Genomic DNA, 17,055 nt, shown 5'->3' with positions numbered 1-17,055 from the left:
CAGAATGGTGCCAAACTGGGCGTTAAACGCCCATTTGCTGCCCTTACTGGCGTTAAAACGCCAGCGAGATCTTCCTCCAGGGTGTGCTATTTTTTTTCTATTTTTCATTCTGTTTTTGCTTTTTCAACTGATTTTGTGACTTTTCATGATCATCAACCTACAGAAAACATAAAATAACAAAGGAAAATTAGATAAATATAACATTGGGTTGCCTCCCAACAAGCGCTTCTTTAATGTCAATAGCTTGACAGTGGGCTCTCATGGAGCCTCACAGATACTCAGAGCAAAGTTGGGACCTCCCAACACCAAACTTAGAGTTTGAATGTGGAGGTTCAACACCAAACTTAGAGTTTGGTTGTGGCCTCCCAACACCAAACTTAGAGTTTGACTGTGGGGGCTCTATTTGACTCTGTTTTGAGAGAAGCTATTCATGCTTCCTCTCCATGGTAACAGAGGGATATCCTTGAGCCTTAAACACCAAGGATTCTTCATTCACTTGAATGGTCAATTCTCCTCTGTCAACATCAATCACAGCTTTTGTTGTGACTAGGAAGGGTCTGCCAAGGATGATGGATTCATCCATGCACTTCCCAGTCTCTAGGACTATGAAATCAGCATGGATGTAATGGTCTTTAATCTTTACCAGAACATCCTCTACAAGTCCATAAGCTTGTTTTCTTGAGTTGTCTGCCATCTCCAGTGAGATTCTTGCAGCTTGTACCTCAAAGATCCCTAGCTTCTCCATTACAGAGAGAGGCATAAGGTTTATGCTTGACCCTACGTCACACAGAGCCTTCTCAAAGGTCATGGTGCCTATGGTACAAGGTATTGAGAACTTTCCAGGGTTCTGTCTCTTTTGAGGTAATCTCTGCCTAGTCAAGTCATCCAGTTCTTTGGTGAGCAAGGGAGGTTCGTTCTCCCAAGTCTCATTACCAAATAACTTGTCATTTAGCTTCATGGTTGCCCCAAGGTACTTGGCAACTTGCTCTTCAGTGATATATTCGTCCTCTTCAGAGGAAGAATACTCATCAGAGCTCATGAATGGCAGAAGTAAATCCAATGGAATCTCTATGGTCTCAGTTTGAGCTTCAGATTCCCATTGTTCCTCGTTAGGAAACTCATTGGAGGCCAGTGGACGTCCATTGAGGTCTTCCTCAGTGGCGATCTCTGCCTCTTCCTCCTCTCCAAGTTCGGCCATGTGGGTCATGTTAATGGCCTTGCATTCTCCTTTTGGATTCTCTTCTGTATTGCCTGGAAGAGTACTAGGAGGGAGTTCAGTAATTTTCTTGCTCAGCTGTCCCACTTGTGCCTCCAAGTTTCTAATGGAGGACCTTGTTTCAGTCATGAAACTTTGAGTGATTTTGATTAGATCAGAGACCATGGTTGCTAAGTCAGAGTGGCTCTGCTTAGAATTCTCTGTCTGTTGCTGAGAAGATGATGGAAAAGGCTTGCCATTGCTAAACCTGTTTCTTCCACCATTATTGTTGTTGAAACCTTGTTGAGGTCTCTGTTGATCATTCCATGAGAGATTTGGATGATTTCTCCATGAATAATTATAGGTGTTTCCATAGGGTTCTCCCATGTAATTCACCTCTTCCATTGAAGGGTTCTCAGGATTATAAGCTTCTTCTTCAGATGAAGCGTCCTTAGTACTTCCTGGTGCAGCTTACATTCCAGACAGACTTTGAGAAATCATATTGACTTGCTGAGTCAATATTTTGTTCTGAGCCAATATGGCATTCAGAGTATCAATCTCAAGAACTCCTTTCTTCTGATTTGTCCCATTGTTCACAGGATTCCTTTTAGAAGTGTACATGAATTGGTTATTTGCAACCATTTCAATTAGTTCTTGAGCTTCTGCAGGCGTCTTCTTCAGATGAAGAGATCCTCCAACAGAGCTATCCAATGACATCTTGGATAGTTCAGACAGACCATCATAGAAGATACCTATGATGCTCCATTCAGAAAGCATGTTAGAAGGACACTTTCTGATCAATCGTTTGTATCTTTCCCAAGCTTCATAGAGGGATTCACATTCCTTCTGTCTGAAGGTTTGGACTTCCACTCTAAGCTTACTCAATTTTTGAGGTGAAAAGAACTTTGCCAAGAAGGCATTGACTAGCTTTTTCCAAGAGTTCAGGCTTTCTTTAGGTTGTGAGTCCAACCAAATCCAAGCTCTGTCTCTTACAATAAAAGGGAATAGCATAAGTCTGTAGACCTCAGGGTCAACCCCATTAGTCTTGATAGTGTCACAGATTTGCAATAACTCAGCTAAAAACTGATGAGGATCTTCCAATGGAAGTCCATGGAACTTGCAATTCTGTTGCATCAGAGAAACTAATTGAGGCTTAAGCTCAAAGTTGTTTGCTCCAATGGCAGGGATAGAGATGCTTCTCCCATAGAAGTCGGGAGTAGGTGTAGTAAAATCACCCAGCACCTTCCTTGCATTGTTGGCATTGTTGTTGTTTTTGGCTGCCATGTCTTCTTCTTGTTTGAAGATTTCTGTTAGGTCCTCTACAGAGAGTTGTGCCTTAGCTTCTCTTAGCTTTCGCTTCAAGGTCCTTTCAGGTTCAGGGTCAGCCTCAACAAGAATGCTTTTGTCTTTGCTCCTGCTCATATGAAAGAGAAGAAAACAAGAAAATATGGAATCCTCTATGTCACAGTATAGAGATTCCTTGAGGTGTCAGAGGAAAAGAAAAATAGAAGGAAGAGGTAGAAGAATTCGAACTTATCAAGAAAGATGGAGTTCGAATTGTGTATTAAGGAGGAGTGTTAGTCCATAAATAGAAGGATGTGAGAAGAGGGGAAGAAATTTTCGAAAATTAAGTAAAAGATTTTAAAAACATTTTGAAAAACACTAATTGATTTTCGAAAACCAAGAGTGGAAAAGAAATCAAGTGATTTTTGAAAAAGATTTTGAAATTAGAAATAAAAAAGATATGATTGAAAACTATTTTGAAAAAGATGTGAGAAAAATATATGATTGAAAAGATATAGTTTTAAAAAGATATGGTTGAGAAGATATGATTTGAAAAACAATTTAAAAAGATTTGATTTTAAAAATTAATGACTTGGCTAACAAGAAAAGATATGATTCAAACATTAAACCTTTCTCAACAGAAAAGGCAACATACTTGAATTGTTGAATCAAATCATTAATTGTTAGCAAGTATTTTTGAAAATGGAAAGAAATTGATTTTGAAAACATATGATTGAAAAGATATGATTTGAAAAAGATTTGATTTTGAAAAAATTTTGAAAACTTGAAAAAAATTTGAATTAAAAACAAAATCTTCCCTCTTGTGCCATCCTGGCGTTAAATGCCCAGAATGGTATCCATTCTGGCCTTTAACGCCCAAAACACTACCCTTTTGGGCGTTAAACGCCCAGCCAGGCACCCTGGCTGGCGTTTAAACGCCAGTTTTCCTTCTTCACTGGGCATTTTGAACGCCCAGCCTTTTTCTGTGTAATTTCTCTGCTGTATGTTCTGAATCTTCAATTCTCTGTATTTTTGACTTGAAAAGACACAAATTAATTTTTTTTTTGGATTTTTAATAATCAAAATGTAACTAAAATCAAATAACAATGCATGCAAGACACCAAACTTAGCAGTTTGTATACCATTGACACTAACAAAATGAGAATGCATATGAAAAACAACAAAACACTCAAGACAAGAGAATTTAAAGATCAGAACAAGGAAATCATCAAGAACAACTTGAAGATTAATGAAGACATATGCATGAATGCAAGAAGAACAGAAACATGCAATTGACACCAAACTTAAAATGAGACACTAGACTCAACAAGAAACATAAAATATTTTTTATTTTTATGATTTTGTAATTTTTTTGGAATTTTCGAAAATTAAGTGGAAAAGAAAATAAAGATATCAAAATTCTTAATGAGAATTCCAGGAATCATGCAATGTTAGTCTAAAGCTTCAGTCTAAAGGAATTAGACATGGCTAGCCAAGCTTCAGCAGGACATTACATTCAAGAGCTAAATTGATGAGAATCAATCAGCTTTGGTGATGATAAGAACATCACCTTGAAACACTAGAATTCATTCTTAAGAACTCTGAAGAAAAATACCTAATCTAAGCAACAAGATGAACCGTCAGTTGTCCAAACTCAACAATCCCAGGCAACGGCGCCAAAAACTTGGTGCACGAAATTGTGATCATCAATGGCGCTATCAACATGGTACACTCAATTGCAATCTCAACTTTTTATCACAACTTCGCACAACTAACCAGCAAGTGCACTGGGTCGTCCAAGTAATAAACCTTACGCGAGTAAGGGTCGATCCCACGGAGATTGTTGGTATGAAGCAAGCTATGGTCATCTTGTAAATCTCAGTCAGGCAGATTCAAATGGTTATGGATGATATATGAATAAAGCATAAAGTAAAGATAGAGATACTTATGTAATTCATTGGTGAGAATTTCAGATAAGCGAATGGAGATGCTTTGTCCCTTCCGTCTCTCTGCTTTCCTACTGTCTTCATCCAATCCTTCTTACTCCTTTCCATGGCAAGCTGTTTGTTGGGCATCACCGTTGTCAGTGGCTACAATCCCATCCTATCAGTGAAAATGTTCAACGCACCCTGTCACGGCACGGCTAATCATCTGTCGGTTCTCAATCAGGTTGGAATAGAATCCATTGATTCTTTTGCGTCTATCACTAACGCCCAGCCTTCAGGAGTTTGAAGCTCGTCACAGTCATTCAATCATTGAATCCTACTCAGAATACCACAGACAAGGTTTAGACCTTCCGGATTCTCTTGAATGCCGCCATCAATTCTAGCTTATACCACGAAGATTCTGATTAAGGGATCCAAGAGATAAACATTCAAGCCTTGTTTGCTTGTAGAACAGAAGTGGTTGTCAGGAACTCGTTCATAAGTGAGAATGATGATGAGTGTCACATAATCATCACATTCATCATGTTCTTGGGTGCAAATGAATATCTTAGAACAATAATAAGCTGAATTGAATAGAAGACCAATAGTAATTGCATTAATACTCGAGGTACAGCAGAGCTCCACACCTTAATCTATGGTGTGTAGAAACTCCACCATTGAAAATACATAAGTGATAATAGTGATCCTTGGCTTCGGCCCCAGAGAGGGAACCAGAAGAACCAAGATGAAAATACAATAGTAAAAGGTCCTATTTGTAGAGAACTAGTAGCCTAGGGTTTACAGAAATGAGTAAATTACATAAAAATCTACTTCCGGGCCCACTTGGTGTGTGCTTGGACTGAGCATTGAAGCTTTCATGTGTAGAGACTTTTCTTGGAGTTAAACGCCAGCTTTTGTGCCAGTTTGGGCATTTAACTCCCATTCTTGTGCCAGTTTCGGCGTTTAACGCCAGGCAGTTTTGAGCTGATTTGGAACGCCAGTTTGGGCCATCAAATCTCGAGCAAAGTATGGACTATTATACATTGCTGGAAAGCCCAGGATGTCTAATTTCCAACGCCGTTAAGAGCGTTCCAATTGGGCTTCTGTAGCTCCAGAAAATCCACTTCGAGTGCAAGGAGGTCAGAATCCAACAGCATCTACAGTCCTTTTCAGTCTCTGAATCAGATTTTTGCTCAGGTCCCTCAATTTCAGCCAGAAAATACCTGAAATCACAGAAAAATACACAAACTCATAGTAAAGTCCATAAAAGTGAATTTTAACTAAAAACTAATAAAAATATAATAAAAACTAACTAAAACATACTGAAAACATACTAAAAACAATGCCAAAAAGCGTATAAATTATCCGCTCATCACTTACTCGAAAACCGATCATTCAAAAGCCATCAGACAAAAAATTAGCCGATCTTAATCGAAAACCGATCATTCGGAATCTATCAATCAAATAAATAACCAATCCTAATCCGAAACCAAACATTCAGAATCTATCACTCAAACAAAATTATGATCTTACCGCCATTTCGACTATTCGAAATTAATCAGTCCAACATATTACCGAGCAATACTCAAAAACTGACCATTCAAAATTCATCAACAACACTGCCGATTATTAAACAGAATGTGGTTACATCAAATTTTATCAAATCAAATAAACCTTACCCCTATTACTCGGCATCTCCCTAAACTCGGCTAATTCAGCCTCTCCTCAAAATTAACAAACACTATGATATGTTTTACCCATATCAGATCAATTTTGCTAAAAGCCACAAAAACAGATAACACTGATAACATATTTATATACTAATAATAACATGCAAAAAGCATGAAGTCAGAAGCATCATAAGTTATTTTCTACAAGAAATAGTACCCATATAAAGTTACAAGCATAAGCTCAACTCAGGAGCAAAAAAGTTTATCAAAATAGGTACAACAAAATCAAACCTAAATCTGTTCAACATTCTCATCCCCCTGCTCAGCAACACCATCATCCTCCACCATAAATCTATCCTGAACAATCTTACCTAGATCCATCAGAGAGAAGTCCACTCCAGGAGCAAGAAACTTGGCTTGAATAGAATCTCTTTCAAAACCCTCAATAAAAGAATCCAAAATCTCACCTTGTCGGCTATTTTCCATTTCTTTCAATTTATTCGTTGACTCAATCACACGAGCACTCATACTAGAGAGATCGGCCTCTTTCTTCTTAACGTCTTCTACTTCTTTCGAATAATTCTCCTTTGTCAATGTCAATTCCTTTTATACCTCAGCCAGTTTCGATTCAACCTCGGCAACCCTAGCATTCCTCAAATCTAACTCCTCTTTCAACTTCGAACAGAACTTATCATTTGCAGCTTTCATATGTTTCTTTTTTCGGTTACGCCCTAAACTGGCAAGCCTCAGACTAACAACCTTATACAAACACAACAAAAATCACCAACATTGTTATCCATAAAAATATCAAAAAAAACCAACAAAAATTGCACATTACCTAGATGTATTGATCAATAGCCACATCTCCCACCTCAGCCAAAATAACATCGGCAGGAGTCTAACAAACTTCATCTGCAGTAATCATGAAGGGATAATCCTTGTAACACCCTAACTTTTAGCACGTCATGATCGTACTAAAGATAAGGTATTACTAATCCACTTTGCTTGTTTACTATTTAATATTGAGCCTTTAGTTCGATATCGCGTTTCAATTTTTAAGAAAATGCCTGAAAAGTTTGGTTTTATTAATTTAAATCATATATCAAAGATCCTCAAGCAATACTAATAACATAGTTATTAATAATAATAAATATCATACAACAGAATTCAAATAAAACTCAGTTACAACTCCTATCCCTCTGTATTAAATAAAATCTTAAATTACAAGGGCGAGGGAATTCTATGAAAGCAACTCAACGTATAAACTTAACTCAAATAAGACTAATATTTGCCCGCAGCTTCAAACTGAATCTTCGAACCTGTGTCACTGAAAGGGGTGGAAGATTTTGGGGTGAGAACAAACCACACGTTCTCAATAGGGAATGCGAATGCCGAAAGAGTAATGAAATAAAATGCAAATAATTAGCTTTACTCAATAAAACCATATTTTTATCAAACCTTTTGAAAATACTTTTTACTATTACTTTATATAATTAATTACCTTCTTTAAATTTTCGAACTTAAGCCAAATCTCAACCACAACCTCAGTTCTCAGTCACTTCAATACACAAACTAACACCATAAAAAACATATCAACACACAAACAAATAGCAATAAGACAAACAACACAATCACAGAGAGACAAGATAAGCAAACACAATCAAATGCAAATGTACAGACAATGATGATGCATGTCTAGTCCTATCGCAGGTAATGAGCTCATTTGTCGGTTTCGACCCACACCGGACGCAATCCGACTCGCAAGTCAGATAAGGCATTCCAGCGGTATAACCTCTGCAAGTTTTTACTTCTTGCAGGCGCTGATTCTCCAGCTGAAGTATGCCGAACATGACCTCTACAAGTACTTGCAGGCGCTGATTCTCCAGCTGAAGCATGTGCCACTTTCTCCTGGAAGCCATTTCATACACACGGGCATCCCCGCACCATCATTCACACATAAAGCCCACGACTTAATATTCTCACATCGGCACCCTAACTAATTACTTTCCGTCACCCTCTCGTGACCTTTTATTTATTTCATAATCACACGTGCCGTGTTCTCTTTCCTCTTTCCTTCTTTCTCTTAACAAACTGAACTCAAATCATAACTTGAAACAATATCTATTCTAAAAAAAATACTGAATGCAAAACCTTATACTTGCTTAATAAATCAAGCTGAAAATAAGACTTTCTGTAGTAAATCAAAATCAAATAGTTTTCAATAATTAAAACGTTTTCTTTTAAAGCTAAGCCATTTTCTATTTTAATAAAATTCAGAGATTTTTAAAATAAAAATCACTTTTCGTATATTTTTATAAAAATTGGACAGCATCTCTCTTTAAAATTGGACTTCACCACCCTTTCTAGGTCCCAACCGAACCATTCTCAACCTTTTTTTTTCCGATCGTTTTCAATAACTCAAACTAATTCCAATATGAGAAATCATTTTCAAATCTCAATTCAATACCAACAAATCAAACCAAAACCAATCTCACCAATTAATCACTCACAACAATGAAACCAGTCATAATCACAGCCACAATTCAACCAATTCATCACATTCAATTATATTTCCAATCTCCAACAATATCAATTTTATCAATTTTCATCGGTTAATCAAACGAGACATTTATGAATTATTTGCAGTTACTCACTAAACTTCAATGGTATTTGTAAATTAAAACAGTTAATTTTGAAATAAATCCCCTATTTCGTATGAAATCAAAATCATCAAAAATTTTGGAGAAACTTTCTGACCGAGCTGCTGAAGAAAAAAGCATCAAAAATCGTCTGGACTTCCTAGAACTCTAATTAGCCAAATTCAAGGGAAAGATGAACTATGTCATCGTCAATTTTTATCGGACAAAAATAATGCCAATATATAGAGGAGAAAGATACGAACATTTTTATCGAATTAGATTTTCAATTGGAGTTACGAATCACAAAAAATCGACGCCAAAAATTAATGAAAGGTTACGGCTCATATAAGAGCTCTCTCGGTCTCTCTCATTTTTTTTTTCTTTAAGCTCAATTGGCGATGAATAAAGAAAAAAGGAAGATAACTACGGGTTGGTAATATTAATAGAAGATTTGTGGTTATTATGAGTTTATTAGGTGTCATTAGTATGATATATATCTACATCCATACATGCCACGTTTTCAATTCCTTTTCCTTTGGTTATATATATATATATAACTGCATAGTAAGTGTAGTAAGCCACATTCTATTTCTTTCTTCGTTCTCTTAATGGCTTCGGCCATTCTTTTTTTTTTTAAAACTTTAATAATAATAATAAAATAATAATAATAAAATCAATTTAATATTTGTTTAATTAAAATATTTTTATAAATAATTTAAATTTAATAAAATAAATAATAATTAAACAAAATTTCAATAATCATAAAATTTTATTTAATTATTTTTGTTAAAAATAATTTTTCCAAAAATTATATTTCAATATAATATATTAACTCATAAATAACTAATTATTTAATTTTCAAAAATTCGAAGTTTTACAATCCTTCTTCCAGAAAGAGAAACCCTCACTCTGCTCAACAACATCATGCAATTTTTTTTATTATCATAGAACCTCTGCAATTCCTCGGCCGGAACTTCTACCCCATCTTTAGAATCTTCCGACAAATCTACAACGTCAGCTTTTTTCCTTTTTAAAATTACCTTTTTTCTCCTCGACTTTGGCTGATCAACTTCTCCAGTGTCGACCTTCTCAACCTTCGACGAAGATCCCTCTCTGTCATGAACTTTAGTCTTCACCCGAACCCTCAAATTCGCAGTAGACACACTTGGGTATTTATCCCCTGAAAAGCAAATAACACCAAAAAACATTTTAAAAAAAACTCAGATATGATACAACAACCAAAATTCAAACTCGTTCCCAAATAATCAATAACAGAAGCCTTATTTTCTTCCCATTGCAACATATCATAAACTGAAATCAACTCCTTCCGATCAATAACCTCAGCCAAATACTCAATTATGCATTCATCCCTTGCGGTTATAATTTCAGGACCTAGAATATTTTGAGGCTTCGAACACTACCAAAGAAGAAACTTCTCCCCCGAATTTTCATCCACATAAAATGAAAAGTCGCCTTCAAAATTTTTTACCTTAATATACATTTTCTTGAAGTTCTTAAAGGAAGATTTATATAATTTAAAAACGCCAAACCTAGGCGAACTATTCAGATTTACCAAGGCACCTTTTCACATGCCTTTCGCCTGAAACAAGGAAAAGAACAGCTCCACTGATGGAATTTGTTCCATAAACTCCATAAAAATCTCAAACGCACGCAGGAACGCCCACCCATTGGGATGCAGTTGTGAACTTGCGCAGTTCAACTGCTTCAAAATTTGGCACTCAAAATCACTAAATGGAAGCCTCACCCTCAGCTCCTCCAATACACAACTATACATAAAAAAATGCTCAAAACCCTCCCCTCTGCGGTAAACCTTATCATTCTCTGAATATGGAAGCAACTCCAATCGAACTCCAGACCCAGACCTCACAATCCTATCCTTGTCTATCCCACTGACAGCAACCACATCCAGAAACAATGAAACACGACCCTTGACATCGTTGTTCACCCAATCATAAAACTAATCTACCTCCCTTTTCGTCTCTTTCTCATAACCCATTTGAAAACAGACGTGAAGAAGATGAAGAAAATATAACAAACCAAGAATCTAAACTGAAAGGAGAAGAGGAAAGGAGCAACGCATACCTCTTTTACTCATTCTTAAGTTGCAACTGCTTGAGAGACAATAATACACCAAACATGCAAACCTTCTGAATTCCAAAGTGTTTTAATTAACACACTTAACCCCAAAATTTCGTTTCTACTTCCAATCACATCAATTACATCCAAAGTAAAAGAGCATTAGAAACACGCACAACCTGCACCACGCATTTAATTTTTCTCTCTCCTAATTATAACACTGCTTAGCATTAAAAACTATTTAATAAAGCAAATTAAACTGGGGTCTACAAGGCAAAACCACCTGCCGAACTATTCAGCAGCCGACTTATACATCCTTTAAAGCTCAACCTGCTTCATTAAACATATTCCTAGGCTAAGCTTGGGTGCTATGATCCGACTGTTATAAATATCAAGTCATAACTCGGCATTATGAGTCATAACTCAGCAGAACGCATCATAGTTCGGCGTTACGTTATTAATCGGCGGTACATTATTAATCGGCGTTACAGTTATTAATCAGCAATTAACGTCATTAATCGGAAACTTACGTTACAATTCAGCTTAACGAACTGATTTCCAAAATTGAAACGTCCAACCTAATATTATTTCACCCTTATTATTGCTCTTTAATACAGGCAATAAAGCAGAAGCATAACCAACTGGTACATTTTCACCTACAAAAGGTATGATCTTCTATCCTAAACAAACATTGAATTCTCAATACTAACTTAAGTTTCGGAGTGCCTTTGCAGGTACACTCCCCCCTTGTTCCTTGCTCACGCTTTGCATAATTGAACCTCCCCTCGGAGTAAAGCTCGGATTTCCACGAAGCTCGAAGGTCGGAACCGAAGATAACAATTCAGCGTCGACTCCCAAGGACCGAGCTCTCCCTTCAAGTATCCATACAAGAACAGATAGCAAAAAGTGTTTCTCCTGAAGCTTAAACATCTCCAAAGCCTTAACATACTCATTCATATCAATTTTTCAAATCATTCGTATATGCGTTCTTTTAATTCTCTATTTTAACGCTTAATTTCTCCCAACCAAGTTTTTAATCTGTCTAATTAGAATAATAAATTAATCATTACTTGCTCAGTCTATTAATCCTCGTGGGAACGATATCTATTCACTGTAATATTACTTGATACGATTGGTGCACTTGCTAAGTTAGTTTATACACCATTAAGTTTTTAACACTGTTGCTGGAAATTAATCAAGATTGACAATAAACTAGTTAATTGATTCTCTAAATTAGACCTTTTTTTCCTTTTGTTTTCACCTCACCTTCCTTCACTATAACTGCCAATTTCATTTGTTGTCTGTGTATTTTTTATGCAAGACAATAAAAAAAATGACCCTTTTCAATATAATTCCAAAATAGAACTCATTCTATTTTGATTAAGAAAGCAATCAAGAGACAGACAATCCAAATAACGCTAGAAAGACTTTTGGTGATTTTATTACTTTCACCTCTAAAAATTGTAGAAGTAGCATAGTGAGGCTTAATATGCAAGCAAATTTTTAAATTGAAGTCCTCACTCATCCAATTAGTGCAACAAGGTCATATTAGTAGGAATTCTCAAGAAGATCCAAACTTTCACATATCCAGTTTTATGTAAATATGTGATACATTCAAGAATAATAGAACCTTTTCCAAAACCATCCAACCATCCAACTGAAGTTATTTTCGTTTTCTCTAAAAGACATGATTAAGTAATGACTCCAAACCCAAACTTTGAATAGTATAACAATATATATAAAAAGACAAAATATTTAAAAATATTAAAGATAAAAAATATACTTTATTTTTTAATTTTACTAGCATTACAAACTATAAAATTTATTTTGTTCATTGTTCATATCTAGTAATTTCTCTTTAAATGTGCCTGTACAAAAGAACCGACAAAGAAAATACAGAAATTTAAATATCTCCATATTAGTTCATTAAACACATCACTCCTAATCCCACCCTTCCAATGACCAAATGCAACTCCCTATTGGTTTTCTCCTCCCAATCGGCTACTTCTTCATTGTAAGCTCTAACACCAAGAAAGATCATCCAAAAGTCATACTCATTTATAAGACACTTCTTATTTATATATTGTGACTCTATATAAACTCAAAAATATATCCTTTAAGACACCTTCCTTTAACTATAAGTGTTGCCAAAATTTTGTCTTTCAGCCATGACCCACCACAATTTGTATTCCATTTAGGAAAGCCCTTCACATATCCCCTCTCCTCTTCCCTTACCTTCTCCTATGTTCATGATATCGTTCCAAACTTTACCCCACTTCTCTTCAATTGATTTTACAGCATTTCTCCTTTAAAAATATTATGACAAAAATAAATCACCTTTTTTTCTAAAGGCTTAAGTAAAAAAAATAATAATCAATTTTGTTTTCATTGAGGCTCAATCTAATAAGGAATTAGTCCTTTTATTATTCAAACTCATCGAAAATTCATCTTATATAAATCAAAATATAAAATATATAGTTAATATAGGGGTTAAATATTTTTTTCGTCTCTAAGATTTGGGGTAAAAATCAAATTTGTCTCTGACTTTTTTTTATTATTAAAATCATCCTCAATATTACAAAACGTTATAAAATCATTCTTTTGTCCAAAAACAACATTTTTTAGACGATTTTACCCTTGAATAAAAATTAAAAAATATTTGAAAAACAGGCATTGCTTCTAGCTGTTCGCATTCTCCCTCTTTCCATACATAGTCTTTCTCTACTTCATTACCAAGTCCAAGACTTCTCCTAACCTCACCCTCTTCGGCTTCTACTTCTTATTTGCCTTTGTCGGAGCCACTAGTTAGTTTCCCTTTCTTTCACATCTCTTCTTTTATACTTCCGATTTTAATTATTTAACCACTTTAATTCCATTCTGCAGTACCAGCTGGAATTTACGGTAAGTTTTATTTCACTTCTTAAACATAGATATATACATACATTAAGCTCTCAAATGTAGATTCTTTGATGATTTTTCTGACAGTAAAAATGCAGTATAGGACTTCACTCTCCAACGTGGATTGGTTGCATGACGGAACTACTGAATTTGCTATTGTGAATTTGCTGAGTTTGTTGTTTATTAAATTTGGTTATTGCTGTTGCTGTAGAAAAGAAGAAGAATTGAGATTTTTTGAGTGGGGAAGGGAGAGGAAGGGAGAGTTCGAAGAGAGTAGGAAGAAGAGGATGGGAAAGGAAGATGGAAGAGAGATCAGGAATGAGGGTGGGGCACTGGGATGTGGGGATGGGGTGTTTTTATTTTTGTTTTTTTAATATTATTTTTATTTTTTTATTAATTGTTAAGAGTAATTTGGTCAAAAAAATAAAATTAAAGTAAAAAATGATGATTTTATAACGTTTTGTAACGTTGAGAATTATTTTAATAACAAAAAATGTTAAAGACGAATTTAATTTTCACCCCAAATCTTAAGGACGAAAAAAATATTTAACCCTTATCTATATAGATATATAACGTACAAAATATATTAAAAAATTAATAATATTTTCACGTTCCTATTTCACTCGTAAAAACAAGTTTTATGTCCCTCAATCCCTCTTACCAAACACTACTTATGTGTGCAACATTTTTCAGTTATAAATGAACCCTGAGTTCCTAACCCTAACCTTTTGCATTCAACATTGTTATTTTGCAATGGTGCATGTGGACAACATAGCTTGGTTAACACTCTACCACCACTACTTATACCGGCGGGTTACACTACAATCCAAGAAGACCCATCAATGCTGGCCATCCAATATATTTAATTACAACGATACCCTCGTGCCTTGGAGACAAATCTTTAGATGTCCTTATTTTCCATTCATCGTCTTTAATTTGTGGGTGTCTCTCTCTCAGTCTTTGGTACCACCACCATTTTTAAATTTCTTTTGGGTCAAGTGGTCCACTGTTCATTTGGATCTCAGGAATGCATAGTTTTTAGGGTAGGAATTTATGATAACATTCATCGAGTGCTCCTAATTAGATGCTTCTTTTTTTTTTTTTACCTTTTTCTGTTTTTTTCTTTCTCTAAACGAAAAAAGTTTACAAAAAGAAACATTATTTTCTCAATTTAAAATAAAAATAGATCCGTTTTCCTAACAATAATTTACTATTGAAGATAAACATATGATGAATCGCATATCAAATACCAATAATATATAAAAGACTTATGCTACGTGTACATTAAAATTAGTCACTAAAATCAGCTACAAATATAAAATACATGTTAAAATATAAATATATATTAAAAATAAATTAAACTACACATATATTTATATACAAATATATTAGTAGCTGATTTTAGGACTCATTTTAGTATAAAAATAATATTTTTCTATATAAAATAATTTCGTTGATAATCAAGATCAAACTGAAACTTCACGTACAAGTGATTCAATGTTTTTACCTTTTCTTTCATAAGATCTGTTTAGAAGGAGGATTTTTAGAGAAAAATAACAAAGGGAATTATGCATATATTTTTATTTTTAAATTCAGTAAGTTGGTCAATTTTCACTATAAAATTGTTTTAGAAGTGATTGATTTGTGAAAATATTTTTTATTTTTGTTTTCTATTTTTATTGTCTGAAAATAACTTTTATTTTCAACTTATCACATTTTAAAAAATACAATTAGTTTGTAAGAAGAGAATTTATTTTTAAACATTAAAAAAGTAAAAATATGTTTGGTTTGTTCATTTTACTTTTTATTTATTGGTACTTTATTAATTGATTATTGATTAAATAAATTATTTTTATAACAAATTATTTTTTTATTTTGTTAAAAAGAGACGGTCATGGTATTTAAAAAAATGATGTAAAAAATATTTTTAAATGAAAAATTTTTAAATTAATATTTTTAAATACAAAAATAAATTATATTAATATTAAAAGATAAATATGAGGAATAAGTACAAAACATATAAAACATATAAAATAGGAATATGATTGAATCTGTTTTTGAAAATGCTCGATAAAAAAAGAAGTGGGGATTTAGTTTTAGTGCGTGAGATATAAAAAGAGAAGTGAGGGATCGAACTAGATAAATCATGGCAGAATTCTCAACTAAAAACATCGTGTTTTGGATCAAAAATATTTTCATCATTTCTAACTAAAAAAAAATATTATTTTCAATTTTATACTCCTTTTCTAAAATATTTTTGCTAAAAATAATATTAAAATACTAAACCAAAATAATTTTATATTTTATTTTTATTTTTTTGAAAACAAAAACAAAAATGGCCAAACCAATAAACCCCTTAGAGTGTGTTTGGTTTGTATTTATATTTTTTATTTTTGTTTTTAGTTTTTTTTATTTTTTGAATTTTGTTAAAAAAAATGAAAACCATAAAAACAATAAAATCCTGTTTTCGGTTTTTACCTCTTGTTTTTACTTTTTTTTTTCTTAAAATTTAAAAAAAAAGAAAATAATAAAAAATGAAAATACAAACAAAATCTACCCTTAGTTTTCTAAATCATATTTATTAAAGTAAACAACCAATTGTATTTTCCTTTTTCTTTTCAGCAAATTAAAACACCTCCAATTCAATCTATAAACTCGAGTTTATGTGATAGCTGATAAGAAACTTCTTATTTTTTAAAACAAGAACTGAAGTTTAAAATGTAGATAAACCTTTTATGATTAATTAGTATCGCCATCAAATCTTATTAGTTAGCAGTCTTATTTGGTCCAAACTACATTTATTATCTTTTGAAAAAGGCAACAATTTTTGTTCGACTTATAAGAATATTCTTCTGCCAAAAAATAAAAACATATAAACATAAAATACTCTTATCAATTATCATGATAGAATTAGTAGCTTTTAGTAACGTTCACAAATTTAAGGGATTGGAATAAAAGAAATATGATAAATATTAATGTACTCTAAAAAAAAAAGAGTGGAGTGTTTTTTAAAAATGATCTTGTTATTAAAAATAAAAAATTTATTTAATTACACATTTTTATTTACTTATTACTTATTAATAAAGAGTGTTTACCAAGGAATCAATGAATGATATTAATGGTTTAAAAAGTTACAAATATTATTCACAAGATGCAGTAGTCCTTCTTCTCCTCCATTATGATAATGGAACAAGTGAAGGGAAATTCATGGGACACGATTCATAATAAGTGCGGTGAGTGGTGACTCGATATTAATGTTCACGAATTAACTGCCAATTTTCACCTTCAAAAAAAGGCATTCAATGTTTCTTCATTATGGCCTTCCTTCAATTCTTAAGAATGGGGCC

At 33.6% G+C, this 17,055-nt stretch overlaps 1 non-coding gene across 1 annotated transcript; it reads left to right on the top strand.

The window, feature by feature from the left end:
• Window positions 1-1,966: 1,966 nt before the first annotated feature.
• On the top strand, window positions 1,967-2,074 carry LOC112793319 (small nucleolar RNA R71). The gene has a single exon (XR_003198017.1). It is a non-coding gene; the product is annotated as a small nucleolar RNA R71 (small nucleolar RNA).
• The last annotated feature ends 14,981 nt before the right edge of the window (window positions 2,075-17,055 follow it).

This window comes from Arachis hypogaea, chromosome 3, assembly GCF_003086295.3.
Source record: "Arachis hypogaea cultivar Tifrunner chromosome 3, arahy.Tifrunner.gnm2.J5K5, whole genome shotgun sequence".
Taxonomy (NCBI): Eukaryota; Viridiplantae; Streptophyta; class Magnoliopsida; order Fabales; family Fabaceae; genus Arachis; species Arachis hypogaea.
This window is presented reverse-complemented; position numbering and strand designations above follow the sequence as displayed.